The sequence below is a fragment of the Oncorhynchus gorbuscha genome, linkage group LG05 (genome assembly GCF_021184085.1).
Source record: "Oncorhynchus gorbuscha isolate QuinsamMale2020 ecotype Even-year linkage group LG05, OgorEven_v1.0, whole genome shotgun sequence".
NCBI lineage: Eukaryota > Metazoa > Chordata > Actinopteri > Salmoniformes > Salmonidae > Oncorhynchus > Oncorhynchus gorbuscha.
The window spans coordinates 57,575,979-57,593,606 of record NC_060177.1 but is presented as its reverse complement, the minus strand read 5'-3'; the positions used below and the strand labels follow the sequence as shown (position 1 = coordinate 57,593,606).

The 17,628-nt window shown below is 45.4% G+C and overlaps 1 pseudogene; it reads left to right on the top strand.

Annotated features, from left to right (window-relative positions):
* The window catches only part of LOC124036150, a 146,945-nt pseudogene that overhangs the window by 114,710 nt on the left and 14,607 nt on the right, over nt 1-17,628 (top strand).

Here is a 17,628-nt window from a genome sequence, read left to right as displayed (position 1 = left end):
TCTATCATCAACATTAAAAATTAATCACATGCCTATTACATTTTAACAAAAGCTTTTAATTGACTATGTCCCTAATTTTAGACGTAGAACTTGAAATGGTGTCCTCGTTTCCAGTTAGGTCTTAGTCATATTGTAGTTGCTGTAGGGAACTTGTTGTAGTAGTTTAACTACATTTGGCTGTTGTGGTGAGTGGTTCCATATACTGACAGCATGGTTCCTGTGTTCCTCTCCAGTGTTCTGAAGCACTCTGTGGACGCTACCTTTGAGGACCAGGGTCCCAGTCCAGGCTACCGTATAGAGATCTCCATCTTCTACGTGGTCTACTTTGTGGTCTTTCCCTTCTTCTTCGTCAACATCTTTGTGGCCTTGATCATCATTACCTTCCAGGAGCAGGGAGACAAGGCCATGTCAGAGTGCAGCCTGGAGAAAAACGAGGTACAGTACACTCTTCCAAAGAAAAAGGTGAAGGTTAGAACCAAATAGGGTTCTTCTTCTGTCCCCATAGGAGAACCATTTGAAGAACCCCTTTTTTGTTCAAGGTAGAACTCTTTTGTAGAGTCCTTTCCACACAGGGTTCTACATGGAACCAAAAAGGGTTCTACCCAGCACCAAAAAGGGTTCTACCCAGCACCAAAAAGGGTTCTACCCAGCACCAAAAAGGGTTCTCCTATGGGGACAGCCTTTTGGAACCCTTTTTCCTAAGAGTTTACGGAACAGGAAGTAAGGGAAAGGAATAACAATGAATATTTCTTCAATGGTCCCTCTCTCCATTTGTGATTTGTTGGTCATCAGCTCACTAAGCTCACTATGCTCTGTAGATGTTGCCAATCATACTGCCAAACCTTTTCATTAGGTTGAGTAATCAGTGCAGGAACAGTCTCTCTCACTGCTGTTGTTGTTGATGCTGGGTTCAGTTGTGCGTGTTGAGGCAGTGAGGCTGCAGTGGAGCCTACAGTACAGTCTCCCAGCTGAGGGCCAGTGTGACAGGTCCACAGGTCCACGATTGATTCTGGAGCCCCATCTGTGGTTCCACAGGCGGACACAAAGCCAGCGAGCCGTTCCCGTCCCCCCTACCTCATGTCTACCGGGACCCCATTAGGCAACCATAGTAGATATATCTCCGTCAGTTCCTATTCTAAACTAAAACATCATACGTTTCCCTGTGTCTGTTTGTAAGCTATTCTAAGACGACTCAACTGTGCACAGATAGATAAACACGGAATATACAAAACATTAAGAACACCTGCTCTTTCCATGACACAGACTGACAAGGTGAATCCAGGTGAAAGTTATGATCCCTTATTGATGTCACTTGTTAAATCCACTTCAATCAGTGTAGATGAAGGGGAGGAGACAGGTTAAAGAAGGATCTGTAAGCCTTGAAACAGTTTAGACATGGATAGTGTATGTGTGCCATTCGAATGGGTGACTGGGCAAGACAAAAGATTTAAGTGCCTTTGAATGGGGTGTCGTAGTAGGTGCCAGGCCCACCCGTTTGTGTCAAGAACTGCAACACTGCTGGGTTTTTAATGCTCAACAGTTTCCCGTGTGCCTCAAGAATGGTCCACCACCTAAAGGACATCCAGCCAACTTGACACAACTGTGGGAAGCATTGGAGTCAACATGGGCCAGCATCCCTGTGGAATGCTTTCATTACACAGTCCATGCCCCAACAAACTGAGGCTGTTCTGAGGGCAAAAGGGGAGTGGGGGGACCCAATATTAGGAAGGTGTTCCTAGTGTTTGGTGTACTCAGTGTATGTCCCCTCTGTCTGTGTCTGTCAGTATGCTGAACTAACTTGACGCTCCTAACTGAAACCAGAACATAGCCAGGAGGAGCCAGCCACTTATTCATCCTCTGGATTCACACATCTCCACTGCACTTGGCTCTGATAGACTCTGCTTGCTGTCTAGTTAGATATTAGTGGTTTTCTGCACAGTATTAACCTCTGAGAAGCTTTTCCCCTTTAGTTGATGATACAGATGCAATGGTCCTAATGAAGGCAATGCTTGAAAGAGTAACGTATTGACGACTGATGATGGTGCTGATGACCATGATGATGATACTGAGGAAATGGGTGGCGATTATGAAAGAGAACATTGGATGTAAGTGTCCATTTCCATCTCGTTCTTTTCAGAGAGCCTGCATTGACTTTGCCATCAACGCCAAGCAAATGACACGTTACATGCCAGAGAACGTGCAGTCCTTCCAGTACCGGATGTGGAAGTTTGTGGTGTCACCTCCGTTTGAGTACTCCATTATGATCATGATCGCCCTGAACACCGTGGTGCTCATGATGAAGGTTAGTACAGTCCGGCTCATTCACCAGAAAATATAGTAGGATCATTCAATTCAATTGAAATGGTTTTATTGGAATGGGAAACATATGTTTACATTGCCAAAGCAAGTGAGATAGATAATAAACAAAAGTGAAATAAAAAAAATAAAAAAATGAACAATAAATCTTACACTCACAAAAGTTTCAAAGGAATAGAGACATTTCAAATGTAATTGTATGGCTATGTACGGTGTTATAACGATGTGCAAATAGTTAAGGTAAAAAATGGAAAATAAATAAACATAAATATGGGTTATATTTACAATGGTGTTTTTTTATTATTAACATTTTTTTAACCCCCCCTTTTCCCCCAATTTTGTGATTACGATCTTGTCTCATCACCACAACTTCCCAACGGGCAAGTTGGGGGGTTGCAGTGTCCTCCGAATGTTGATGTTGCAGTGTCCTCCGAAACATGACTCGCCAAGCCACGCTTCTTAACACCCACTCGCTTAACCCGGAAGCCTGCTGCACCAATGTGTCGGAGGAAACACTGTTCAACTGACGAACGTGGTCAGCCTGCAGATGCCCGGCCCGCCACAAGGAGCCACTAGAGCGCGATTAGCCAAGAAAATCCCCCCCCCCCCCCCGGTAAAACCCTGTCCTAACCCGGACAACACTGGGCCAATTGGGACTCCCGGTCACGGCCAGTTGTGACCAGGATCGAACCCAGGCTGTAGTGACGCCGCAACACTGCGATGCAGTGCCTTAGACTGCTGCGCCACTCGAGAGGCCTTTACAATGGTGTTTATTCTTCACTGGTTTCTCCTTTCTGCTCCAGTTCCATGGAGCTCCAGACTTCTACGAGGCCATGTTGAAGCACTTCAACATCGTCTTCACTGCCCTCTTCTCTCTGGAATGCATTCTGAAGATCATTGCCTTCGGTCCACTGGTGGGTTTATCATCATTCCTGTTTAGGCTGCATGCTATCAATATGGCAAAAGTGATTAATGATTTCATACTTATTGAATTCATGCACTGCATGCCTTGAGTCTGTGAGTGATATTCAATCCCTCTTGTTCCAGAATTACCTGAAGGATGCCTGGAACGTGTTTGACTTTGTGACAGTGCTGGGAAGTATAACTGACATTGTGGTCACAGAAATCAATGTAAGTTAAGACTCCAGCGCAGCACAAAGCGTGTTTCTTCCACTCTCCTCTATATACATTACACTACTTGCTCATGAGGCAGAATTGTATGATTGACATGCAGAGACCTACAATGTGGGCCTGCCCTGTACACAGGCTAAATAGCTATCTCAGCAAATATGTCTTGGCTCTAGTCCAGGACTGAAAGCAGAGACAAAGAGGGGGAGAGAGAAAGTTTGTGAACAGAGCTGCATGTTAACTCTATTGATTCATCACTGATGTCTGATATGGGATCTGATAACGTGAGGCAATTCAGAGTCAGAGTCCAGCTGAGTGCAGTGTGTGTGTGTGTGTGTGTGTGTGTGTGTGTGTGTGTGTGTGTGTGTGTGTGTGTGTGTGTGTGTGTGTGTGTGTGTGTGTGTGTGTGTGTGTGTGTGTGTGTGTGTGTGTGTGTGTGTGTGTGTGTGTGTGTGTGTGTGTGTGTGTGTGTGTGTGTGTGTGTGTGTGTCATTATTGTCATCTGAGCACTATGTGAATCACTCAACATGTTCCTCTCACGTCCTGTAGTAGTTTATTGATGTTCTATACTCATATTGATACAGTATCTGTCCAGTATCCAACAGTATCTGTCCAGTATCCAACAGTATCCAACAGTATCTGTCCAGTATCCAACAGTATCTGTCCAGTATCCAACAGTATCTGTCCAGTATCCAACAGTATCTGTCCAGTATCCAACAGTATCTGTCCAGATGTCTGTATCATTGTCCAATGCGTTGACTGATTTAAGTGTGTGTTCTGAGCTTTTACTGGCTTTCTGTATGTCATTACTGTTTCTATTTTTCTTACTTTTCCTTGTTCCTCCCTGTTCCTGTCCCTCTCCCTTTCCCTGTCCCTCTCTCTGCATTGTCCTCTTGTTTAATGTATTCACTGATGTGCCCACATTCTGCTACGGTTAAACAACTGCTCTTATAGACAACGGTGAGTAACTACACTTCCTGTCTCATTGCTCGTTCTCATTCCCTTCTTTAGACAAGCTACAGCACTGTGTGAACTGGTCTGTATGTATTTATTGTTTGGCCTCCTTTAGCAAGCTGAACCAGGACCAGCCAAATACAATCATGTCGTTTTGTCTGTATCATCGTCATATATAGTCATATTTTGATTGTCTCCTGTGAAAAGGGTGTAATGTTGACTGTGTTCTTGTCTCTGGTCCTGCAGGACCGGCTGTTGAATCTGAGTTTTCTGAGGCTGTTCAGAGCAGCTCGTCTCATCAAGCTGCTGAGGCAGGGATACACCATCCGTATCCTGCTGTGGACCTTCGTCCAGTCCTTCAAGGTAACACACACACACACACACACACACACACACACACACACACACACACACACACACACACACACACACACACACACACACACACACACACACACACACACACACACACACACACACACACACACACACACACACACACACACACACACACACACACACACACACACACAGAGTATACTGTATACTTACTTGCATTTAGAGCACTTTGCTGAACAGTGTTCTTGTCCTTCCAGGCCCTGCCCTATGTTTGCCTTCTGATAGCGATGCTGTTCTTCATCTATGCCATCATTGGTATGCAGGTGAGTGCTGCTTCCATTCTTTCCAAATATGAACATTTCCTTCCTGGACTCCCTTGAAAATGTTCCCTCAAAATAATTGGTTTATACACGCCTTCGGACTAAAATGGTGTGAAATTTAGTTTTTTATTAAATAAGAAAATATTTATGCAGTGTAAGGCAGAAACTGGCATGATCTGTGGGTATAATCGATCCCTTACTATACCAGGTGTTTGGAAACATTGAGCTCAATGAGGACACAGCCATCACTCACCACAACAACTTCCGCACTTTTCTTCAGGCCCTCATGCTGCTGTTCAGGTAAATACACATTTTCCTTAGTCACTCCTTCCTCTGCTTTACAGAGCACCAACATTATTACAATTGCCCTCTCCCTCTCCCTTCCCCTACCTCTCCTGTAACTCTGTAAGCCAGGGGTTGTATGTAGCTAGCAACATCTTACGTCGTCCGAGTTGTACACTGTGACCATCTTCCACAATAACTTTGTTAGAGGTGTTCATTGTAATCTCAAAAGGTATTTCTGTCCGTCTGGCCACCCTTGTTTTCCAGGAGTGCCACAGGGGAGGCGTGGCATGAGATCATGCTATCGTGTTTGAGTCACAGAGCCTGCGATGAGAGGTCAGGCAACCTGGGGAAGGAGTGTGGCAGTGACTTCGCCTACTTCTACTTTGTCTCCTTCATCTTCCTCTGCTCTTTCCTGGTTAGTACTGATGTCATCCAACATACACTGTAACTGTATTGATGTTCGGCTGATGTGCAGTAATAAGGCACGTTAACGTTAGACAATGATCTGAATAAGATGGCGCTGAAGAGGATGGCTGACGTTTTACCAAAAATAACTTCTGGACATCAGATCAGCGATTATTCACTTCGAACTGGAAGAAGCTTTTTCCTTTAACGAGTCCGACGAGAAGGATATACTGCTTTCCCAAATCCCAAGAATTTGCGTGCAAGAAAAGACGGAGGAAAAGGGGGCGAAGGTAGGGCTGCCTTCTGAGAATCCGTAGACGAGCGAGTAAACTCCCACTGCCATCCGTTCTACTGGCTAACGTGCAATCATTGTAAAATAAAATTGATGACGTATGATTAAGATTATGCTACCAACGGGACATTAAAAACTGTAATATCTTATGTTTCACCGAGTCGTGGCTGAACGACAACACGGATAATATAGAGCTGGCGGGATTTTCCATGCACCGGTAGAACAGAAAAGCTATGTCTGGTAAGACGAGCGGTGGGGGGGGGGGTGTCAATAACAGGTGGTGCGCGATGTCTAATATTAAAGAAGTCTCGAGATATTGCTCGCCTGAGGTAGAGTACCTTATGATAAGCTGTAGACTTCACTATCTACTAAGAGATTTCTCATCTATATTATTAGTAGCCGTCTATTTACCACCACAGACCGATGCTGGCACCAAGACCGCACTCAACCAACTCTATAAGGCCATAAGCAAACAAGAAAATGCTCATCCAGAAGCAATGCTTCTAGTGGCCGGGAACTTTAAAGCAGGCAAACTTAAATCAATTTTACCACATTTTTACCAGCATGTGCAACCACAGGAGAAAAAAAACTATAGGCCACCCTTTACTCCACACACAGAGATGCAATACAAAGCTCACCCCCACCCTAAATTTGGCAAATCTGACCATAATTCTATCCTTCTGATTCCTGCTTACAAGCAAAAACTAAAGCAGGAAGTACCAGTGACTCGCTCAATACAGAAGTGGTCAGACTGTTTTGCTAGCACAGACTGGAATATGTTCATCCAATGGCATTGAGGAATACACCACCTCAGTCATCGGCTTCATCAACAAGTGCATCGACGATGTCGTCCCAACAGTGACTGTACGTACATATTCCAACCAGAAGCCATGGATTACAGGCAACATCTGCATTGAGCTAAAGGTTAGAGCTGCCGCTTTCAAGAAGCAGGACACTAATCCGGACGCTTTTAAGAAATCCCACTATGCCCTCAGACGAACCATCAATCAATACAGGATTAAGATTGAATCCTACTACACCAGCTCTTACGCTCTTCGGAAGTGGCAGGGCTTGAAAATATTACGGACTTCAAAGGGAAATCCAGACATGAGCTGCCTGTTGACGCGAGCCTACCAGACGAGATAAATGCCTTTTTATGCTCGCTTCGAGGCAAGCAACACTGAAGCATGCACGAGAGCACCAGCTGTTCTGGATGACTGTGATAATGCTCTCGGTAGCCAATGTGAGCAGGACCTTTAAACATGTCAACATTCACAAAGCTGCAGGGCCAGACGGAAAACCAGGGCGTGTACTCAAAGCAAGTGTCTTCACTGACATTTTCAACCTCTCCCTGACCAAGTCTGTAATACCAACATGCTTTAAGCAGACCACCATAGTCCCTGTGCCCAAGGAAGCAAAGGCAACCTGCCTAAATGATTACCGCCCCATAGCACTCACATCAGTAACCATGAAGTGCTTTGAATGGCTGGTCGTGGCTCACATCAACAGCATCCTCCTGGATACCCTAGACCAGGCCTGGGCAACTCCAGTCCTGGGGGCCTGGTTGGTGTCACACTTTTTCTCCAGCTAACACACCTGACTCCAATAATCAACTAATCATGATCTTCAGTTAAAAATGGAGTTAGTTTAAATCAGGTGTGTTTGCAAGGGATGGGTGAAAAGTGTGACACCAATCAGGCCCCCAAGGACTGGAATTGCCCAGGCCTGCCCTAGACTCACTCCAATTTGCATACCGCCCCAACAGATCCACAGATGACAAAATCTAAATAGCACTCCACACTGCCCTTTCCCACCTGGACAAAAGGAACACCTATGTGAGAATGCTATTCATTGACTACTGCACAGCGTTCAACACCATAGTACCCTCAAAGCTCATCACTAAGCTAAGGACCCTGGGACTAAACACCTCCCTCTGCAGCTGGATCCTGGACTTCCTGACGGGCCACCCCCTAGGTGGTAAGGGTAGGCACAACACTTCTGCCACACTGATCCTCAACACAGGGGCCCCTTAGGGGTGTGTACTTTGTCCCCTCCTGTACTCCCTGTTCACTCATGACTGCGTGGCCAAGCTTGACTCCAACACCATCATTAAGTTTACTGACGACACAACAGTGGTAGGCCTGATCACCGACATTGATGAGACAGCATATAAGGATGTCATAAGGTGAATGCACCAATTTGTAAGTCGCTCTGGATAAGAGCGTCTGCTAAATGACTTAAAAGTAAATGTAAATGTAAGGAGGAGCTCAGAGAACTGGCAGTGTGGTGCCAGGACAACAACCTCTCCCTCAATGTGAGCAAGACTAAGGAGCTGATCGTGGCCGAACAGGCCCACATTAACATTGACGTGACTGTAGTTGAGCGGGTCAAAAAGTTTCAAGTTCCTTGGTGTCCACTTCACCACCTAATTATCATGGTCCAAACACACCAAGACAGTCGTAAAGAGGGCGAGACTGAAAAGGAGACTGAATAGATTTGGCATGGGTCCCCAGATCTTCAAAAAGTTCTACAGTTGCACCATCGAGAGCATCTTGACCGGTTGCATCACCACCTGGTATGGCAACTGCTCGGCATCTGACCATAAGGCGCTACATAGGGTAGTGCGTACGGTCCAGTACATCACTGGGGCCAAGCTTCCTGACATCCAGGACCTATATAATAGACGGTGTCAGAGGACTGCCCATAAAATTGTCAGAGACTCCAGTCACACAAGTCATCGACTGTTTTCTCTGCTACCGCACGGCAAGTGATACTGGAGCGCCAAGTCTAGGACCAAAAGGATCCTTAACAGCTTCTACCCCCAAGCCATAAAACTGCTGAACACTTAATCAAATGGCCACCGGACTATTTACATTGACCCCCTACACTGCTGCTACTCACTGTTAATTATCTATGCATAGTCACTTCGTCCCTATCTACATGTACAAATGACCTCAACTAACCTGTACCCCCGCACACAGACCCCCTGTAAATAGCCACGTTTTTGTTATTTTATTGTGTTACTTTTTATCATTTTTTTACTTTAGTTTATTTGGTAAATATTTTTTTTAACTCTTCTTGAACTGCACTGTTGGTTAGGGGCTTGTAAGAAAGCATTTCACGGTAAGGTCTACACTTATATTCAGTGCATGTGACAAGGAGTTAGGAGTTAGGACTAGGAGTTAGTGTTGTGCCAGCATACTGTGTCTATTCCCATAAATCCTTGTGAATCGTATCTTCCAGATGCTCAATCTGTTTGTGGCTGTCATCATGGATAACTTTGAGTACCTGACTCGAGACTCGTCTATACTGGGGCCTCATCATCTGGATGAGTTCATCCGTGTTTGGGCTGAGTACGACCCTGCTGCCTGGTATGTGTCCCTCTCCCTCCCTCCCTTCAGCCATCTGGCTGGCTGGTGCTCCTACTGTGCCTCTATGCCCAGTCAGAGAGATATCTAGTATTACAGCTGCTAGTATGGAGGGGACTGCCTAATCCCTGCCTGATACTTTGTGACTTGCTGACAATCCTCCATGTAGTGTCATGTAGAGGGTACGGTATGGTAACATACCTCCTAGTACCCTGTCAGCCCTCTGATGATCATTGTTCTCTTGAAGCTGTCCTGAAGTTGTTGTTTTTATATCTGCTTGTTCTTTTTGCAGCGGACGGATTCGCTATAACGATATGTACAACTTGTTACGAATTATCTCACCCCCTCTTGGCTTAGGGAAGAACTGCCCTAATAGGGTAGCGTACAAGGTTAGCAACCCCAGAACATTTCCTCCACTAGGGTGCTTTGTGTTCCTATGCCAAGAGACTTAAGTGAATGGCTGTGCACCAATGACTCGCCTACACACTAGCACCCGCCCTTCCAGACTGACTGGCTTTGGTTAATGATGCCAGACTGGAAACAAAGCTTTCAAAGCCATGTTAAACCCCAACTCTACCTGACATTGGAATCACTATGTAATGCTTACTTTCTACATGATGTGTCGAGGTATGCAGTGAACACATTCTGGTTTGCACCTGTTCCGTCTCCTATCTATGTACAGTTAGATTAAACATTACGTTTGGATGTTTAGTCCTAAATTGATTCAGATCATGAACACGTCTGAATCGGATCAACGTCTTTACGTACTGTGTTTTTGGGATCCTAGACGTAAACGTTGTAAAGAGAAAGGAGGGCTTTAATTCGTTAAGAAGTCTGGCATTGAAACCTTTGTTTCCGTGCTTCTGGTGAACCCTCCCTGGATGTCTCTCAGCATGCAGAAGCCGTCATCCACACTACGTACAATGCTGTCGTTCTCTCCCCATCAGCATCCTGTGTGTTCTTCTTCTCACTCTTCCAGACTCACTCTTCCATCCCATGTCTCCCCTCAGGAATCTGAGCAGCTCACTTCCTCCTGAGCTGAGTTCACCACCGCACTGATGCATCCCTGGTCCACCGTGGCCAAAGATGGCATCCATCTCCATGTCGCTACTGGAAATCTAAATAACACAGATTTCTGTTTTTGTTTTTTCCTATTCATTTTGGTTTCTTAAAAAAACAAAACATTTTGTTCCTTTCCTCCTCTAACTTTCCATCCTTCTTTATTTGGCTTTTTGTTTCCTACTCTGTGAAGTGGCCGTATCAAGTACCTTGATATGTATCAGATGCTCCTCCACATGTCCCCACCCTTAGGTTTGGGAAAGAAATGTCCGCCAAGAGTCGCCTACAAGGTAGCCACTCCCTCTGCTCGACCTGTCTTCCCATTGGCTTGACCTCCAGCCAATCTCTGTGCTCTGCAGTGTTCCCTTGTTTCTTTAGTTTGTTTTGCTAACGCTCTGATATCTTTGGTGTAGCCCCTTCCCTCCCCTTCTTTTTTTGGGCGTAGCTACTTTATTTGGAGCAAGCTCAGCCTGTGAGGTGATGTCCACTAAGGCGGAGAGATAGACCATGAGACGCATACGGTATCCCCACTATGTGAAAACGTGTTACTAAGTATTTAGTAACATTTACGGTAGTGGGTGTCAAATTCGTTAGGATAATAAATACATAATAGGTTTTCATATAATCCCGTCTCTGTAATTGAAAGGGCAACCACCACTTTCCAACCTCATGTTATTGTCTCCAGTACAATACCACTGTCTACATATGTGAAAACGCCACATTTCTACTTTCTGTAGAAAAATATATAAAGTTAAAAAGTTCTACCTGATGACATCATCATTTTAAAAATAGTGATTTTCAAATTTGCGGTGACATGGGGAGGAAGAAAATACCCTCTGTCTGGCAAGAAACTTGCTACAAGTTGAGAAAATGGCCGTTTTTGGGGAACTTTCTTCTTATCTTTTTAACCACAGATCACAGAAACGCGACATTTTCACCTATGTAGAACTGGTATGGTGCTGGAAATGGTGATTATGATTATGATGTTGAAAAGTGTCGGAATTGTCCTTTAATACATCCAACACAGCAGGCATGCGCAGATAAATTCATGAAAGAATATTTCGATTTAATTCTACAATACACACATATTCGACCAATCCAGGACTGTCCCCAGATTTAAATCCTTTACCAATCAATCTGTTTAATAGGAAAGGGGTTTAGTATTGCTCTCCCTTACCTTATCTCAGTCTATCCCCTGAGTTTACCCACTAGGGGTTTAGTATTGCTCTCCCTTACCTTATCTCAGTCTATCCCCTGAGTTTACCCACTAGGGGTTTAGTATTGCTCTCCCTTACCTTATCTCAGTCTATCCCCTGAGTTTACCCACTAGGGGTTTAGTATTGCTCTCCTTACCTTATCTCAGTCTATCCCCTGAGTTTACCCACTAGGGGTTTAGTATTGCTCTCCCTTACCTTATCTCAGTCTATCCCCTGAGTTTACCCACTAGGGGTTTAGTATTGCTCTCCCTTACCTTATCTCAGTCTATCCCCTGAGTTTACCCACTAGGGGTTTAGTATTGCTCTCCCTTACCTTATCTCAGTCTATCCCCTGAGTTTACCCACTAGGGGTTTAGTATTGCTCTCCCTTACCTTATCTCAGTCTATCCCCTGAGTTTACCCACTAGGGGTTTAGTATTGCTCTCCCTTACCTTATCTCAGTCTATCCCCTGAGTTTACCCACTAGGGGTTTAGTATTGCTCTCCCTTACCTTATCTCAGTCTATCCCCTGAGTTTACCCACTAGGGGTTTAGTATTGCTCTCCCTTACCTTATCTCAGTCTATCCCCTGAGTTTACCCACTAGTCTCTCCTTACCTTATCTCAGTCTATCCCCTGAGTTTACCCACTAGGGGTTTAGTATTGCTCTCCCTTACCTTATCTCAGTCTACTCCCCTGAGTTTACCCACTAGGGGTTTAGTATTGCTCTCCCTTACCTTATCTCAGTCTATCCCCTGAGTTTACCCACTAGGGGTTTAGTATTGCTCTCCCTTACCTTATCTCAGTCTATCCCCTGAGTTTACCCACTAGGGGTTTAGTATTGCTCTCCTTACCTTATCTCAGTCTATCCCCTGAGTTTACCCACTAGGGGTTTAGTATTGCTCTCCCTTACCTTATCTCAGTCTATCCCCTGAGTTTACCCACTAGGGGTTTAGTATTGCTCTCCCTTACCTTATCTCAGTCTATCCCCTGAGTTTACCCACTAGGGGTTTAGTATTGCTCTCCCTTACCTTATCTCAGTCTATCCCCTGAGTTTACCCACTAGGGGTTTAGTATTGCTCTCCCTTACCTTATCTCAGTCTATCCCCTGAGTTTACCCACTAGGGGTTTTTCGGTTTTGTGGGCCAGTGTGTGTGGCTTCTGTTGCTTTCCTGTGTGAGAAATATGTGTGCTTTACTCTCTGTCTTTCTATCTTTCATTCTCTCTCATCCTGTCTGTGTGTCTCACCCCTCCCCTCCTCTCCTTTCTCATTCTGACTTCTGTCGTACTTTTGCACCGCAACTGATAGTAGGGGAATGCTTTTTGTGTTCAGGGGAGCTCAACTCTACCACAATAGCTTAAACATCAAACATAGTGCTCTGTATGCATATAGTGGTGTAGATTTCATCTCTTTTGATAAGCAGTTCAGGTTATTTGGAATGGACTGTGTGTGACACATGCTTTTTCTGTCGATGCTAGGCATTGGTTCTCAAGATGTTTATGACTTGAGCAGCGTCATACCTTTTTACCTCAGTTTGATTGTTGGTATAGCAACCACAGAGTGGAGCTCCTGAGATCTTTGAGGCACTTCCATGGTTATGCGTACATGCCCTTTCTCACTTTTATTTCGATCAATGTCAGTCTTGCACCGGTGCACTTTGACTTGCAGCATAGTGCATACTGTAGCCAATAGCAGTGAATGTGAATGTTTAGTTTGTCTCCTCTTTGTACTCGTTGAGAAAGCTTTTTGTGTGCTGTAGGGGCCTCTGTGAATATTACCAGCAGCACACAGACTGGTTTCTCCTGATTGGCTGATGGTCTGGATGAAGTGTTAACAGTAGAAGTGTGTTTCTAACCTCCTCCTCCGTCCACACATTCTCTCCAGCGGCTAGTCAAGATGAACATGCCCATCGCTGATGACAACACAGTCCACTTTACCTCCACTCTCATGGCCCTGATCCGCACGGCCCTGGAGATCAAACTGTCCTCAGGTGAGACCGCCCTTCTCTCTCTCCCTATCCTCTGCCCCGCCTATGTTCCCCCTTCCCTGTCCCCTCTCCCCCTACCCTGTCCCCTCTTCCCCCTACCCTGTCCCCTTTCCCCCTACCCTGTCCCCTCTCCCCCTACCCTGTCCCCTCTCCCCCCTACCCTGTCCCCTTTCCCTCCTACCCTGTCCCCTCTCCACCCTACCCTGTCCCCTCTCCCCCTACCCTGTCCCCTTTCCCTCCTACCCTGTCCCCTCTCCCCCTACCCTGTCCCCTTTCCCTCCTACCCATGTCCCCTCTCCCCCTACCCTGTCCCCTTTCCCTCCTTCCCTGTCCCCATTCCCTCCTACCCATGTCCCCTCTCCCCCTACCCATGTCCCCTCTCCCCCTACCCATGTCCCCTCTCCCCCTACCCCTGTCCCCTCTCCCCCTACCCATGTCCCCCTCCCCCCACCCTGTCCTCTCTCCCCCCACTCTGTCCCCTCTCCACCCCACTCTGTCCCCTCTCCACCCCACTCTGTCCCCTCTCCACCCCTGTGTCATACATGATAGGCTAGGTGCATACCTATCATGAGGCCGACTTGATGACTCAAGCAAAAGCAACAAACACTAGTTGTAAATGTTAGATTTAGCGATCCATCACATTGTCCTCCTAGACAGACAGACAGACAGACAGACAGACAGACAGACAGACAGACAGACAGACAGACAGACAGACAGACAGACAGACAGACAGACAGACAGACAGACAGACAGACAGACAGACAGACAGACAGACAGACAGACAGACAGACAGACAGACAGACAGACAGACAGACAGACAGACAGACAGACAGACAGACAGACAGACAGACAGACAGACAGACAGACAGACAGACAGATGTTGTGATGTCCCCAGGATGCGTAGCAGGGACATATGCTGCTTGTTTGTTGCTTACAGAAGGTTTGCATTAGTAGATATGGGTCCCATTTGGTCTCATTAGGCTGCTCTGTGGTGGGTTTTGTGTTTAGGGCCTGTGCTGCGTAGTTGAATGACGTCACAGAGCAGTATGCTTTTCTCTAGCTTCACTGCTCAGTGCCGCTTTCAATAAGTTATTCTCTCTGGTTCACCTCCACAATGACTCTGCAAGCTCATGTTTACTTTTGTCTTTATCTTTTGTTGCTATACTTAAATTAGATAATTGTGTATTTGATGCAAGAATATTCTATTTTCTCTTGCGATCTTCTTCTTAGGGATGGTTGCCCAGCGTCTTTCTGATGCTGAACTGAAGAAAGAGCTCTCTACAGTTTGGCCAAGCCTTTCACAGAAGACTATGGATCTGTTGGTTACACCACACAAACGTAAGCACCTCTGCACGGCAGTCCTCTCGGACCCTTGCTTCATGTCACTGCTATATTTCATCTTTACAAGAAGGATACCTGGACTGTCTGTGATTCTGTTTATGCCACATGTTAAAGTGGCAAGCCCAGACTCCTCACTCTGAAACAACATAAAAAATTTGTAGTAATTTAGCAGACACTCTTATCCAAATGCGACTTACAATTAGTGCATTCATCTTAAAATAGCTAGATGAGCCAACAACACATCACAATCGAATCAAGTACATTTTCCTGTGAGAGTTATTTAACATCTTGCGACGAGCAATCCCGCATGCGGTCGCGTTACTACAGCCTCAAGCTCATTACCATAACGCAACGTTAGCAATTTCTAAAAATCGCAAATGAAATGAAATAAATATGCCTGCTCTCAAGCTTATCCTTTTCTTAACAATCATGTCGTCTCAGATTTTCAAAATATGCTTTAGAACCAGAGAAAATCAATAATTTGTGTAAGAGTGGTGATAGCTAGCTTAGCATTTAGCGTTAGCATTTAGCACGCAACATATTCACAAAAACCAGCAAAGGGATCAAATAAAATAATTTACCTTTGAAGAACTTCAGATGTTTCAATGAGGAGACTCTCAGTTACATAGCAGATGTCCAGTTTTTCCTGAAAGATTCTTGTGTAGGACACAACGTTCCGTTTTGTTACTATGCATTTGGCTACCGAAACTAACCGAAAATTCAGTCACCTACACGTCAAACTTTTTTCCGAATTAACTCCATAATATCGACTGAAACATGGAAAACGTTGTTTGAATTAATCTTCAAGGTGTTTTGTCATATATATCTTCATTGAAATGCCGTCCCTGGAAGCCTGCATTCTTCTCTGATTCGGATGGAAAAATACTGGTAGCTGACTTTTGCGCACCAATTTCCACACAGACACCGTGCGGGACACTTGGCAATTGTAGTCTCTTATGGTCAATCTTCCAATGATATGCCTACAAATACGTCACAATGCTGCAGACACCTTGGGGAAACGATAGAAAGTGTCCGTTCATTCCTGTCGCATTCACAGCCATATAAGGCGATCATGGAAAACGTAGCTTCAGAAATCCTGTTCATTTCCTGGGAGCTCAAACATCTTGGTTTTGCCTGAAGCTTTTGTTCAACGGCACTCACAGTGAAAATCTTTGCAGTTCTGGAAACGTCAGAGTGCCTTCTTTCCAAAACTATCAATTCCAAGCATAGTCGAGCATCTTTTCGTGACAAAATATTGCGTTTAAAACGGGCACGTCTTTTTATCCAAAAATGAAATAATGCCCCTAGAGGACTAACAGGTTAAAACGGGAACGTTTTTTATCCAAAAATTAAAAGAGCGCCCCCTATCTCGAAGAAGTTAAGATACTCTTCAAAGAGGTAGGGTTTCAGATGTTTTCGGAAGATGGGCAGGTCCTGACTTTAGTGGGAGGCTTTTTCCGCCATTGGGGTGCCTTGACAGAGAAGAGGTTTGACTGGGCTGAGTAGGGGTGGGAGGGCCAAGAGACCAGAAGTGGTGGAACGTGCTCCGGTTGGGATGTAGGGTTTGAGCATAGCCTGAAGGTAAGGAGGTGCAGTTCCCCTTGCTGCTCCGTAGGAAAGTCCCTGGATTAGGACCAGCGCCGCTTCCTGTGTGAGGACAGGTTGTACGCTACCAATGTTGCAGAACATGAATCTGCAGGATGATAGGTCCTCCAGAAGTTTAGTTTTCCTCCATTTTTGCTCAGCTGCTCGTAGCCCTGTTCTGTTAGCATGCAGTGAGTGACTCAGCCATGAAGCGGGAGAGAAAGGTAGGGCCGGCTGGGAGGAAAGGGGACAGTGAGTCAAAGTATGAAAGGGAGGGAGAGTAGGGTCGAAGATGCAGAGTCAGGTGACAGGAGGGAGAATGATTTAGCATAAGGAGGAGAGAAGATGCGGCAGCGCATGACCATCTGGGTAGGGGCTGAGTCTATGGGGTTGGAGGAGAGATGGAGAGAAAAGGAAACAAAGTAGTGATTAGAGACATGAAGGGGGGTTGCAGTGAGATTAGTAGGCGAACAGCCTCTAGTGGAGATGAAGTCATGCATATTGCCGGCCTTGAAGTGGGACGTGACTTAGAAAGGGCGAGGTCAAAAGAGAAAAGGAGTGGAAAGAAATTTATTGAAGCTGAAGGTTAAAGTCGCCCAGTATGATGAGTGGTGAGCTATCCTCAGGATATGTACTTATCAAGGTGTCAAGCTCATTGAGGAACTCTCCAAGGGCACCTGTTGGGTGATAGATGACATCAATGTTAAGCTTGAGTGGAGCAGTGACAGCATGGAATTCAAATGAGGAGATCAACAGGTGAGAAGAGAAAATCTCCACTCAGGAGAAATGAGTAGTGTGCCACCACTGCGATGACCAGATGTTCTCGGACTATGAGAGAACATATAGTCAGATGAAGTAGCTGGAGTAGCAGTGGTGTCTGGGGAAATCCATGTCTCTGTCAGGGCCAAAAAGTGGGCCAAAATGTATAGGGACTGAAGGGGAACATACACTACGGGTCAAAAGTTTTAGAACATCTACTCATTCAATTGTTTTTCTTTATTTGGACTATTTTCTACACTGTAGAATGATAGTGAAGACATCAAAACTATGAAATA